At 43.0% G+C, this 14,322-nt stretch overlaps 1 pseudogene; it reads left to right on the top strand.

The window, feature by feature from the left end:
* Positions 1–3,247: 3,247 nt before the first annotated feature.
* LOC128597478 (adenosine receptor A2b-like) lies at positions 3,248–5,356 on the top strand (annotated as a pseudogene).
* Positions 5,357–14,322: the final 8,966 nt, after the last annotated feature.

Genomic DNA, 14,322 nt, shown 5'->3' with positions numbered 1-14,322 from the left:
CCTAAATGAAATTTCAGGCCCAACCCCAAACGTTATAGCTCCCTTCCCTGCCTTGGTTTTTTCCTCATTAGCATTTAACATTATCCACGTTGTTGCTCATTTATCTTGTTTGTTGTCTGTCCCTGTTCCAGTTACTACAGCTACATAACAAACCATCCCAAAACTTAGTGGCTTAAAACATAAAACAGCATTTGCTTCACTCATAAATCTGTAGTCTGAGCGGGGCTCAGCAGAGATACTTAATTTCTGTTCCACTCAGCAAGGCTAGAACGGCTCAGAAGTTAGGAGCCGGAAATTACCAGCAAGCTCTATTGTGCACATGTCTTGTGCCCACGCTAGAAAGACCTGTACAGCTGGGGCCCAGAACAGGGAGGGCACCTCGGGTGCCTGGAATGGGCAGGACACCTTGGCACCTGGAACACATAAAGCACTCTGGGCACCAGAAACAGGTATGGCACCTTGAGCACTTGGAGCAATTAGGGCACCTGGAACAGGTAGAGCACCATGGGCATCTGTCTCTATCGGTGCACGGTCTCCCCACATGTTCTCTTAGAATGGCGGTTTTAGGGTTGTCAGACTCCTTCGAGGGCCTCAAGGATCCAACATAAAATATCCCAAGAAAAAGAGCCAGGCAGAAGCTAAATTGCCTTTTAGGACTGACCCTATTTAGTTCATCCCATTTCAAAGGAAGGGAATACAGACCCCACTTTTTTTTTTTTTTTTAAGCATGAGACAAAGTTTATTGAGGAAGGGAAAGGTAGGTTTGCAGTGCAAGAGCAAGATATAGGTGTACAAAGTGCAATACACTTGCCACAGACGATGAGTAAGCCCCACTGTCATGACAAGACACGGCCCGGACCCCACCTCTTGATAGGGCAGCGTCAGGAAGGTCACAATAGTGCCTACCATAGGCCTCCTGCTAGAATGTCGGCTTCATGAGGGATTTTGTCTGTTTATCTCACTGTACATCTGGCACCCAGGAGTGGCCCACAGATACTGATTCAAGAAGATTATGAGGTGTCGATGCAAGTTACAAACTATTATGCCAGACTCAGAGTCGGGGCTTCTAAGGGTAACACACAGAGAGCCTGGATCTGGGTTTGCAAGAGCCAAGGCCCTACAACTGCCAACAGGACAGGGCCAGGAGGGCTGATGAGGAGAAGAGATGAGTGCTCAGATAGGAGCATGATCAGGTGACAAACGCCTAGCCAGCATCAAGTTAAAATTAGTTTTGCCTTCAGTCTGAACATTTAAGAGTTTCCTAAGGCCCAAAGACATGATCCAATTTCAGCCTGTGTTCAATATAAAGTGGCCTTTGCCTGATTCTGCTCACTTATGGCTTATTTGACAGCCTGGGGGAACAAGAAAAGATATAAAAACTATGAAACTGTGAGCCAGTATTTCTAAATTAATATTCAACTAAGCCTTTGTTTTTTTTCTAGATCTGGTGTTTAAAAGCTGGCTCTCCAGAAAAAGGAATTGGGGGTTAGGGGAGCTGGAGGTGCTGGTCTGCGGCGTTTGCCGATGCCCTAATGTACATACTCTCACCACGGCCAGTTTCCAGCCACCAAAATCATATCGCCGCACGTGAACTGGAACAGATGGGCACCTTCAGCTGTCTCAAGCCTCTGAACCGGCTCCAGTATGACATTATAACTTCCACTTTCCACATTCTTAGCAGAATTAATTATTCTTAAGGGGACAGTTCACTACCTCTTTCCTCCAGGACTTGAAGTCAAACTCTGGTAACATGAGTTAAATTGGCATTTTGTTTTTCTGACACCAAAACACAGAAGCACAGCCAAGCTGACTAGCAGAGTGACTAGCATCTTCTTTCTGCCACCGCCAGCGAAAGAGAGGTCATAAAGCCTGCTAACGGCACGGGATACCCACACCCTGCCCTTCTAAGGGCGTCAGAATCTTGTATGAAGTCCACAGCCTAGACCAAAGTGTCAGAGAGCCCCGCAGTGACAACGTGTATGTTTGTTAGCAGTGTCACCCCGGGAGTGACATAAAGTCCAACTGTCTGGCAGTGACCAGATCAAGCAGAGATTCATGTTCCTCTCATAGCAGAAGTCTGGGTGGGGCAGACCCGGGCTCCCTCTGTCTTTTCACGCAGCTATCCATCCTCCTGGTTGCTGTGTGGTCACAACACAGCTGCTCTACTCTCAGCATCTCCCGGACTTACAGGCAAGAGAAAGAGGAAGGGGAAAGACAACAGATGAGCACTGGTCGAATCTGACCCTGAAAAAGAGTATACCAGGAGCCCATCTGGAGACATCAGCTAACATGTCATGGTCCAGAGCTGCGTCGTGGGACTCCCCTCTTGCCTTCAGGAGAGGTTGAAAAGTGGAGTTTCAGCTGGGCACATTGCTGAAAAATGAGGGTTCTGTTAGGCAACCAGTAGTGTTTGTCACAAGTGTGAATCACCGCAGAAGCAGAGAGGCGGGTCTGAGCAGAAGGATGCAATCCCTAAGATGTCAGGGTCCTCGCCATGCTGACCGCATCCACTCCCCCGACCAACACAAGGCCCTAATGGGTCACGGCGCTACCCATGCTGGGGAATATTACAGGCCTCCTCCATCATCAGGTTTCCCCTTAAGAAATTGTTATTTCCTCTTTTCAGTAAAGAATGTGATGAAAGGGCCTGGATATCAGTAGGAAGGAACTCTGAGGCACAAGGGACAGACGTCACAGCTGCTGTTAGAAGAGAACTCCTTCTTAAGGACAGGTGAGTCCCCCCTTCCCCCACAACTGAAGTCTCTCCCCAGAGCTTCTGCACTACTGTTCTCCACACAGACTGGACCTTTCTCCTGGACTGGGCTGCTCTGGGTCAGTACGGCAGACCCACCCCAGAGCACAGTCCATGGCAAACTTCAAAGAACTAGATCAAAGATTCTCCAGAACAGTGGTCTCCAAAACTTTTGATCAGAGATTTCACTATTAAAAGAAATTATAAGGCGGCACCTGTGGCTCAGTGAGTAGGGCACCAACCCTAAATACCTAGGGTGGCGGGTTCGAACCCAGCCCTAGACAAACTGCAACAAAAAATAGCCAGGCATTGTGGCAGGCACCTGTAGTCTCAGCTAGTTGGGAGGCTGAGGTGAGAGAATCACCTAAGCCCAACAGCTGGAGGTTGCTGTGAGCTGTGATTCTGTCTCTAAATAATAAATAAATAAATAAATAAATAAATAAATAAATAAAAATTATATATATACATATACATATATATAACTTCTAAAAAATACATAGTTAACTACTTGTACAACATATGCATATAGTTGGTATCATAAAACATCTGCAGAAATAGAGATCTTAAAAGGACAAGCTAAAAATAAATAGACACAGCTGACAGAGGCTCAGACCCAGCACTCTTGCCATGCCTGGTGGGGCCCACCAGCTGCCCAGTCCCTGGCATGACTCCAGCAGGTGATGTACAGGGCCCAGCAGCCCAGCCATACTGCTGGATGCACAGGGAACTCTCCATGTGGCACTGGACCTGTGGCACGCTCCTGTGCCCCAGTGGCATGCTGTGTGCACTGCAGATGCCCAACTACTTCCCAGCGTCGCTGACAGTGGCCAGTGTGGCCACAGAGCTGCTGCCTTTCCCTTTGCCATCTCCATCAGCCTGGGCTTCTACCTGACTTCCACCACCGCCTCGCTCTGGCCTGCTTGGTGCTTGTGCTCACACACAGCTCCCTCTCCAGCCTCCTGGCCATGGCTGTCAACAGCTATCTGGCCATCCATGTCCCACTCAGGTATAAAAGTTTGGTCACTGGGACCCAAGCAAGAAGAGTCATTTCCATTTTCTAGGTCCTTGCTTTTGGCATCAAATGGACTCCATTCTTGGGGTCAAACAGGAAAGACGGTGACACCAGTAATCGTACGGAGCCCTGGGATGGAACCACAAATGAAAGCTGCTGCCTGATGAAGTGTCTCTTTGAGAATGTGGTCCCTGTGAGCTACATGGTATATTTCAATTTCTCTGGGTGTGTCTTGACCCCACTGCTCATCAGGCTGGTGATCTCCGCCGGGATCTTCACGGTGGCTGCAGGCAGTTTCAGCTCACGGATGTGCTGATCAAGGACCATTCTCCAGTGAGAGATCCACTCAGCCAGTTCATTGGCCATGTTCATGGTGACGTCTGCTTTGTGCTACCTACATGCCATTAACTGTGTCACTCTTTTTCAGCCAGACAGCTTGGGCTAAAGATAAGCCCAAGTGGGCAGTGAACATGGCCATTCTCCTATCACGTGCCAATTCAGTTATCCATCCCACTGTTTCTGCCTCCTGGAACTGAGACTTCTGCTATACTTGTCACAAAATCATCTACAGGTATGCTCTCTGCCATAATGTGAAGAGTGGGAATGGGCAGGTTGGAACAAAGCCTGCTCCTGATGTGGGCCTATGACTGAGGCTCTGCCTCTTTCCGAAGATGGCAACAAATTCGCAATAAGTGGCTGATTCTCATGGTGAAGGACAGTTGCCTCTTTTGAGCACTTCCTTGGACTTACCACATATCTAGATAATACTAATATATACATGCTATTAGTAGGGTCCAAGGGTTGACAAATAATATTTATGGTTCTATTCAGCTGCTGTTACTAACCATCACAAATAATGGCTGGTGCTGATGGCTTGAATAAATTCTAAAAGATGGTTTTGTTTTAGAGACTCATTTACAGTAGAAAATGACTGCAACTGTTTTACTATGAAACTCTGAGAACTATTTTAATGCAAATATTTTTAAACTGAGACACAAAGGAAAAAATAAAAGTTGACTGCACTAAACATGTATACTAGGAAGAAGGAAAGCAGCCAGGAAAATTAAAAGTATAATTCTTCAATCAAAGAATTGCCACATTGATGTAGGGAAATGATATTCTTCTAAATTTGTAAGTAAAATTATCATCACACAAAAATTTTAAGCGCCACTGTTTTCTATACACGGAAGAATACCATTGGAGTAAAAAATAGAGAAATGGTATCCCTTCTCTATCAGATTACTCTTTCTAGAGATAGGTAAAGAATTTTGGTTCTCTCTTAAGATCAAATTTGCCCAAGTTCTTGGGACCTAAAATGTGAAAAGTTTACTAAGTAAAATTACATAACTAGAGTTGGGCATAAGGGCTCACACCTGTAATCCTAGCACTCTGGGAGAGAGGCCCAAGTGGGTGGATTGCTTGAGTTCAAGGGTTAGAAACCAACCTGAGCAACAGTGAGACCCCATCTCTACTAAAAATATGGAAAAACTGAAGCAAGAGGATCACGTGAGCCCAAAAGTTTGAGGTTGCTGTGAACTATGACACCACAGCATTCTACCCAGGACAACAGAATGACACTGTCTCAAAAAAAAAAAAAAAATCATATAACTATGTATGTGTATTAATAGAAATAAAAACCAAAACTTTCTAAAAAATAAAATAAATAGAAATTCCAGTATGTTCTTTCCATATTCTAGTAATTCCTCCTACATGTTCCCTTTGGAGACCAAGGCTCTAAGTTTGCATTAGAGAAAGATATCAGCATATGTTATGTTTCTAACCAGTCCTTTGGGACCTGAGTAATGAGACAAACCTTCCCTTGGCTACCCCTCTTAGGGTGCTGTACTACAAAAGAATCCATCACCCTTTCCAGCATTGCTGGCTATGAAGGGAATTTTCTAAGAACCCATATTTTCTTCATTCATGCTGAGGCCAGAATCCTGGGACACATACGCTAGTCAAATTCCAAAAGCATCTGTTAGTTTTTCAAGGGATGTATGAAATCAAGCCAATTTGCAGCATTAGGGGAAAAGAAAAACACACTGGCTACTCTCATATAGGTGTTCATGAAGTTTCGCAATGTTTCCAGGAACTCTGCCTCGATATTAACATCTCCCCACCCTCCCCAACACCCCTGGATCTCTACCCACTCCAGGGGTCACCAGTTTATGGAGAATGCCAAAAGAATTAGGATATTTCTAATACACTACGTTCAACCCCCTCTTAGCAATTCTTAACCTAAGTGCTGCTGTAGTCTTTAAAAGGTGGATAGAGCAGGGGGTGGGAATAAGCCAAATGTGAAAAGAAAAGGCAGATCAGAAAAGAGAGAATTTTTTAAAAGGTAAAATAGGACTTAAAGCTCCAATGGTCACAGCCATTGACCTAAAACAGAAGGTAACACGACAGGTAGAAAGGAGAGAGGGAAATGGATTCTTGTTCTTTAACAGACTTTATTTTTTTAGAGCAGTTTTAGGTTCACAGCAAAACTGAGCAGCAGGCACAGAAAGTTCCCATATATACCCTCCCCCCAACACATGCAAGTGCATATAACCTCCCCCACTATCAACATCCCTATCCAGAGGGGTACACCTGTCACAACTGATGAAGCTACATTGACACGTCATTATCACCCGAAGGCCATTATAGTTCACTCTTGGTGCTGTATGCTTTACGGGTTTGGACAAATGTACGCTGACACACATCCACGATTGTAATACAGAATAGTTTCACTGTTCTGAAAATTCTCTGAGCTCTGACTATTCATCCCTTCCTCTCCTCTGATTCTTAGCAACCACTGATATTTTTACTTTTGCAACTTTTTTTTTTTCAAAGGGTTTCTGCCCTGTTCTTTGCTTCATCTGCTCTTAGTATTCCAATTATGTGTATGACGAACTGCTTGTCATTTTACCACTTTGCTTGGATGCTCTGCTATTGTGTTCCTCTCCCCTTTGTGCTTTATTGTGGGTAATTTTTGGTGATTAATCTTCAATTTCACAAATTCTTTCCTTAGCACTGTTGGCTCTACTGATGATCCCATTGAAGGCATTTGTTATGTTGCTGTGTTTCTGGTACCTAACATTTCCTTTTTATTTCTTGTTTGTTTTTTTTGTTTGTTTGTTTTTTGTTTTTGAGATAGAGTCTCACTTTGTCACCCTCAGTAGAGTGCTGTGGCATCACAGCTCACAACAACCTCCAACTCCTGGACTTAGGCTATTCTTTTGCCTCAGCCTCCCAAGTAGCTGGGACTACAGGCACCTTCCACAACACCCAGCTATTTTTTTTGTTGCAGTTGTCATTGTTGTTTAGCAAGCCTGGGCTGGGTATGAACCAGCAGCTCAGGTGTATGTGGCCGGTGCCCTAACCACTGAGCTACGGGCACTGAGCCTCCTTTTGATTTCTTTTTTTTTTCTTTTTTTTTTTATTGTTAAATCATAGCTGTGTACATTAGTGCAATCGCCTATACCCATTCTAAGATGCACCATAGATGTGGCCTCACCCATTACCCTCCTTCCACCAAAACCTCCCCCCTCCCTTCCCCTTCCTTGGCCCTTTCCCCATAGTCTTGTGCTATAGTTGGGTTATAGTCTTCATGTGAAAGTTGTAATTTAGCTTCATAGTGGGGCTGAGTACATTGGATACTTTTTCTTCCATTCCTGAGATACTTTGCTAAGAAAATATGTTCCAGCTCCATCCATGTAAACATGAAAGAGGTAAAGTCTCCATCTTTCTTTAAGGCTGCATAGTATTCCATGGTATACATGTACCACAATTTGCTAGTCCATTCGTGGGTCCATGGGCACTTGGGCTTCTTCCATGACTTAGCAATTATGAATTGGGCTGCAATAAACATTCTGGTACAGATGTCTTTGTTATATTGTGACTTTTGGTCTTCTGGGTATAAACCTAGTAAAGGAATTATAGGATCGAATGGCAGGTCTATTTCTAGGTCTCTAAGTATTCTCCAAACATCCTTCCAGAAGGAACGTATTAGTGTGCATTCCCACCAGCAGTGTAGAAGTGTGCCCTTTTCTCCACATCCACGCCAACATCTCTGGTTTTGGAATTTTGTTATGTGGGCTACTCTTACTGGGGTTAGGTGGTATCTCAAAGTAGTTTTGATTTGCATTTCTCTGATGATTAAGGATGATGAGCTTTTTTCCATGTGTTTGTAGATCTTGCGTCGGTCTTCTTTAGAGAAGTTTCTCTTCAAGTCCCTTGCCCACCCTGAGATGGGGTCACGTGTTCTTTTCTTGTTAATACGTTTGAGTTCTCTGTGGATTCTGGTTATTAGACCTTTATCAGAGGTATAACCTGCAAATATTTTCTCCCATTCTGAGGGCTGTCTGCTTGCTTTACTCACTATGTTCTTGGCTGTGCAGAAGCTTTTTAGTTTGACCAGGTCCCAGTAGTGTATTTTTTTTTTTTTTTGGCCAGGGCTAGGTTTGAACCCGCCACCTCCAGCATATGGGACCGGCGCCCTACTCCTTGAGCCACAGGCGCCGCCCCCAGTAGTGTATTTTTGATACTGCTTCAATTGCCTGGGGAATCCTCCTCGTAAAATATTCACCCAGGCCGATTCCTTCAAGAGTTTTCCCTGCACTTTCTTCAAGTATTTTTATAGTTTCATGTCTTAAGTTCAAATCTTTTATCCAGTGAGAGTCTATCTTAGTTAATGGTGAAAGGTGTGGGTCCAGTTTCAATCTTCTACAGGTTGCCAGCCAGTTTACCCAGCACCATTTGTTAAATAGGGAATCTTTTCCCCACTGAATGTTTTTAATTGGCTTGTCAAAGATCAAATAACGATAAGTAGCTGGATCCATCTCTTGGTTCTCTATTCTGTTCCAGACATCTACTTCTCTGCTTTTGTGCCAATACCATGCTGTTTTGATCACTATGGATTTATAGTACAGTCTCAGGTCTGGTAGCGTGATTCCTCCTGCTTTGTTTTTATTGCTCAGTAATGTTTTGGCTATTCGAGGTTTTTTCTGATTCCATATAAAACAAAGTATTATTTTTTCAAGATCTTTAAAGTATGATGATGGAGCTTTAATAGGAATTGCATTAAAGTTATATATTGCTTTGGGAAGTATGGACATTTTAACAATGTTGATTCTTCCCAGCCATGAGCATGGTATGTTTTTCCATCTGTGAACATCTTCGGCTATTTCTTTTCTTAGAGTTTCATAGTTCTCTCTGTAGAGATCTTTCACGTCCTTTGTTAGGTATACTCCCAAATATTTCATCTTCTTTGGCACTACTGTGAAAGGAATAGAGTCCTTGACTGTTTGTTTGGCTTGGTTATTGTTGGTATATATAAAGGCTACAGATTTATGGGTGTTGATTTTGTAGCCTGAGACATTGCTATATTCCTTGATCACTTCTAAAAGTTTTGTAGTAGAATCCCTAGTGTTTTCCAGATATACGATCATATCATCTGTGAAGAGTGAAAGTTTGATCTCTTCTGACCCCATGTGGATACCCTTGATCGCCTTTTCTTCCCTAATTGCAATGGCTAAAATTTCCATTACAATGTTAAAGAGCAATGGAGACGATGGCAACCTTGCCTGGTTCCTGATCTAAGTGGAAATGATTTCAATTTAACTCCATTCAATATGATATTGGCTGTGGGTTTGCTGTAGATGGCTTCTATTAGTTTAAGAAATGTCCCTTCTATACCAATTTTCTTAAGTGCTCTGATCATGAAGGGATGCTGGTTATTATCAAAAGCCTTTTCTGCATCAATTGAAAGAATCATATGGTCTTTATTTTTAAGTTTGTTTATGTGTTGAATTACATTTATAGATTTACGTATATTGAACCAGCCTTGAGACCCCGGGATAAATCCCACTTGGTCATGGTGTACAATTTTTTTGATGTGTTGATGGATTCTGTTTGTTAGGATCTTACTGAGTATTTTGCATCAATATTCATTAGTGATATTGGTCTATAATTTTCTTTTCTTGTTGGGTCTTTCCCTGGTTTGGGGATGAAGGTGATGTTTGCTTCATAGAATGTGCTGGGTAATATTCCTTCTTTTTCTATATTTTGGAAGAGGTTTAGTAGTATAGGTACTAGTTCTTCTTTAAATGTTTGGTAGAATTCTGACGTAAAGCCATCTGGTCCTGGGCTTTTCTTTTTAGGGAGATTTTGTATAGTTGATGCTATTTCAGAACTTGATATAGGCCTGTTCAACATTTCCACTTCGTTCTGGCTAAGTCTTGGTAGGTGGCATGCTTCCAGGTATTGGTCGATTTCTTTCAGATTTTCTTTTTTTTTTTTTTTGTAGAGACAGAGTCTCACCCTATGGCCCTCGGTAGAGTGCCGTGGCCTCACACAGCTCACAGCAACCTCCAACTCCTGGGCTTAAGCGATTCTCTTGCCTCAGCCTCCCGAGTAGCTGGGACTACAGGCGCCCGCCACAACGCCCGGCTATTTTTTTTTTTTTTTGGTTGCAGTTTGGCCGGGGCCGGGTTTGAACCCGCCACCCTCGGTATATGGGGCTGGCACCTTACCGACTGAGCCACATGCGCCGCCCTCTTTCAGATTTTCATATTTGTGAGAGTAGAGTTTCTTGTAGTATTCGTTAAGGATTTTTTGAATTTCTGAGGTGTCCGTTGTTATTTCATCATTACCATTTCTGATTGATGAAATTAGAGATTTAAAAAAAAAAAAGAAATTAGAGATTTTACTCTTTTTTTTCCTGGTTAGGTTGGCCAAAGGTTTATCTATTTTATTGGTCTTTTCAAAAAACCAGCTTTTGGATTTATTGATCTGTTGTATACTTCTTTTGTTTTCAATTTCATTGAATTCTGCTCTGATTTTGGTTATTTCTTTTCTTCTGCTGCGTTTGGGGTTGAGGTGTTCTTCTTTCTCCAGTTGCTTGAGATATTCCATTAAGTTTTTGACTTCCTCTCTTTCTGTTTTCTTGAGGAAGGCTTGCAGTGCTATAAATTTCCCTCTTAGGACTGCCTTTGCAGTATCCCAGAGGTTCTGGTAATTCATGTCTTGATTGTTGTTTTGTTCCAAGAATATGGTGATTTCCTTCTTAATCTCATCTATAACCCATGTATCCTTCAGCATAAGGTTGTTTAGCTTCCATGTTTTTGTATGGGTATGCAGGTTCCTGTTGTTATTTAGTTCAACTTTTATTCCATGATGGTCTGAGAAAATGCAAGGAATAATTTCTATTTTTTTCAATTTGCTGAGGTTAGATTTGTGGCCTAGGATGTGGTCGATTTTGGAGTATGTTCCATGGGCTGATGAGAAGAATGTGTATTCAGTTTTTTGGGGATGAAATGTTCTGTAGATGTCTGTTAAGTCCAGATGTTCAATGGTTGAATTTAAATCTAAAATTTCTTTGCTTAGCTTCTTTTTGGAGGATCTATCCAGGACTGCTAAAGGAGTGTTAAAATCTCCAACTACTATGGATGTGGAGGAAATTGAGTTGCTCATGTCTGTTAGAGTTTCTCTTATAAACTGAGGTGCGTTGTGGTTGGGTGCATAAATATTAATAATTGAGATCTCATCACATCGAGTATTACCTTTAACAAATATGAAGTGTCCATCCTTATCCTTAATTATTTTGGTTGGTTTAAAGCCTATTGCGTCTGCGAACAGGATTGCAACGCCTGCTTTTTTCTGCTTTCCATTTGCCTGGAATATAGATGACCATCCCTTCACCTTGAATCTATATCTGTCTTTTAATGTAAGATGCGATTCTTGGATGCAGCAGATATCTGGCTTGAGTTTTTGTATCCAGTCCGCCAACCTATGCCTCTTTAGAGGACAATTTAAACCATTCACATTAATTGAGAGTATTGATAAGCCTTTCGAGAGACAGGTGGACATTTTTAATCCTTTTGTGGATTAATCCATTTTGTTGGAATTTGATCAAAAATTTTTTTGGTGGGTTTACTTTTGTGGTGGAGAATTATGCTGATCTTTATGGAGGATAGGTCTAAGAATGTCCTGGACAGCTGGTTTAGTTGTGGCAAATTTCTTCAACATGTGAATGTTGTTGAAGTATTTAATTTCTCCGTCATAAATGAAGCTCAGTTTAGCTGGGTACAGGATCCTGGGTTGAAAGTTATTTTGTTTTAGGAGATTAAAAGTCGATGACCATCCTCTTCTAGCTTGAAAGGTTTCAGCAGAGAGATCTGCAGTTATTCTGATATTCTTCCCCTTGTAGGTAATGGTTTTCTTTCGTCTGGCAGCTTTCAGAATTTTCTCCTTCATATTAACTTTAGTGAAATTGATTATGATGTGTCTGGGGGATGTCTTATTTGGGTTGAGTCGTGCTGGAGTTCTGAAACTGTCTGAATTTTGGAATCTCTTGGCATGTCTGGAAAGTTCTCCTTCATAATCTCATGGAGAAGAGACTCTGTGCCTTGTGAAGCCACTTCGTCACTTTCGGGGATCCCTATAAGACAAATATTGGTTTTCTTCAAATTATCCGAGAGCTCTCTGAGAGAGTGCTCTGTTTTTGCTCTCCATTTCTCTTCTTCTTTGAGGGTTTGGGAGTGTTCGAAAGCTTTGTCTTCAATGTCAGAAATCCTTTCTTCTGCTTGCTCCATTCTGTTACTGAGGGATTCTACTGTGTTTCTCAGATCTTTGAGGGATGCAACTTCTTGTCTCAATGTGTCGAAATCTTTAGTCATTTGGTCTTTGAATCCGTTGAATTCTTGAGATAACTTTTGGAATTCTAATTTGATCTTATTTGCTATCCAGATCCTGAATTCAATTTCTGACATCTCAGCTATTTGTTTGTGCATGGGGTCTTGTGCTGTGTCTGCCCCATTGATCCTTGGGGGAGTTGATCTACTCTGATTATTCATATTGCCAGAGTTTTTCTGTTGATTTCACCTCATGATTGTTTTTCACCATTGCCTCTGGCCATCCTCAGAGTTGGGGAGGTGTCTCTCCTAGATTAGACCCCAGCGGGATCACTCTATTTTGCTGGATCTTTGTAGGGAGTGACCCTGTGTAGCTCCTCTGGGGCTGCTCTAGTGAGGGAGTTCTGGTTGTGAAAGCAGCTCCGGTTTGTGACACACCCGGACCCAGCGACAGGGCTGCAGGTGGTGCGCACGGTTCTGGGAGTGCCAGGCGCCCAGTGACTTTGGCACAGAGAGCCCAAGGCTCCAGCAGTCACTGGCCAGGAGAAGAGCTCTGCACAGAGGCAGGGAGGGCTCCAAAGAGCATGCAGCTACCAGAGTCCCTGTTCAGATGAACGGCCTAGTGTGGAAGCTGGGAGGACACAGAAGGGAGGACGCAGGGTTGCGTGGCTCCTGCAGTTCCTGGTCAGGGAATGTGGAGGCCCCGTGGGTGCGGGTCACCAGTCGGGGGTTGCTGCACAGCTCTTATGGAGGTCTGGGCGGTGCCAAGCCCAGAAGTTTGAGGTTGCTATGAGCTGTGACATCATGGCACTCCACCCAGGGCAATAGCCCAAGGCTCCAGTGTCCCAAAACCATCTCACTCTCCCCCTGTGGATTAAGGCTGTAAGGCAGCTCAGTCCCCGCCTTTAGGCTGCTCAGTCAGTAGGTTACTTTGACCCGCCCAATCCTTGCTCTGAGACCCTGAGGGCGGAGCTTGCCGGGGCAGTTCTTTCACAATGGCTTCCTGCGCCCAGCTCAGTGGCTCAGTCTGGGGCCCCAGACAATGCCCAAAGTTCTCCACACTCCTGCTCAAGCTCTCCCCAAGGCAGTTCAACTGAGTGCCAAGTCCAAGAACACCAAAACAGTTCACAGGTAAAGGCCTTTCTGGTTTGCAGTCTCACTGCTGCTTGTACTTACGGTTGCCGGCGTGATTAGGTCGATCAAACACACGCAACCACTTACCAGTTTTCCACTATTTTTGTCCTCCTCTTGGGGTCCAGAAGTCCCTTGCTGGCTCCCTGTATCCTCAAAGGGATGATTATAGGCAAATCCCACCGGCCAGAGATGCCTGGAGTCTTGTCTCCCCAGACTTGCTGTTCCCCATTGCAGGGAAGTTGTTACTCAGCCGCCATCTTTAATCTCTCCTCCTTTTGATTTCTTCTTTGAGTTTCCATCGCTATGCTGACATTATACATCTTGTCTTGCGTATGGTCAATTTTTTTCCTTTGGATTAGTAATTATTGTTAAATTTTCTGGCTAATAATTCCAGTATCTGTGTCATATTGGAATCTGGTTCTGGTCATTTCTCTTTATCTTCTAACTGTGATTTTCTTGCCTTTAGGCATGGATTGATATTTTTCCTTTTCTTGTACATGTTTGAGGTATACACATATAACGTGAGGAAATAATCAACAAAAAGAAATGTCAGCAAAAAATCATATATATCAGATAAGGGTTTAACATCCAAAATATATAAGAAACTCACATAACTCAATAGCAAAAGAACAAATAATCAGATCAAAAAATGGGCAAAGAACCTGAATAGACATTTCCCCAAAGAAGATAAAAATGGCCAACAGGTATGTGAAAAGAGTTCAACAACACTAATCATCAGGGAAATGCAAATCAAAACTACAATGTGATATCATGTCACACAGACTAGAACAGCTGCTATCAAAAAGACTAGA

The sequence above is a fragment of the Nycticebus coucang genome, chromosome 10, assembly GCF_027406575.1.
Source record: "Nycticebus coucang isolate mNycCou1 chromosome 10, mNycCou1.pri, whole genome shotgun sequence".
Lineage (NCBI taxonomy): Eukaryota > Metazoa > Chordata > Mammalia > Primates > Lorisidae > Nycticebus > Nycticebus coucang.
This window is presented reverse-complemented; position numbering and strand designations above follow the sequence as displayed.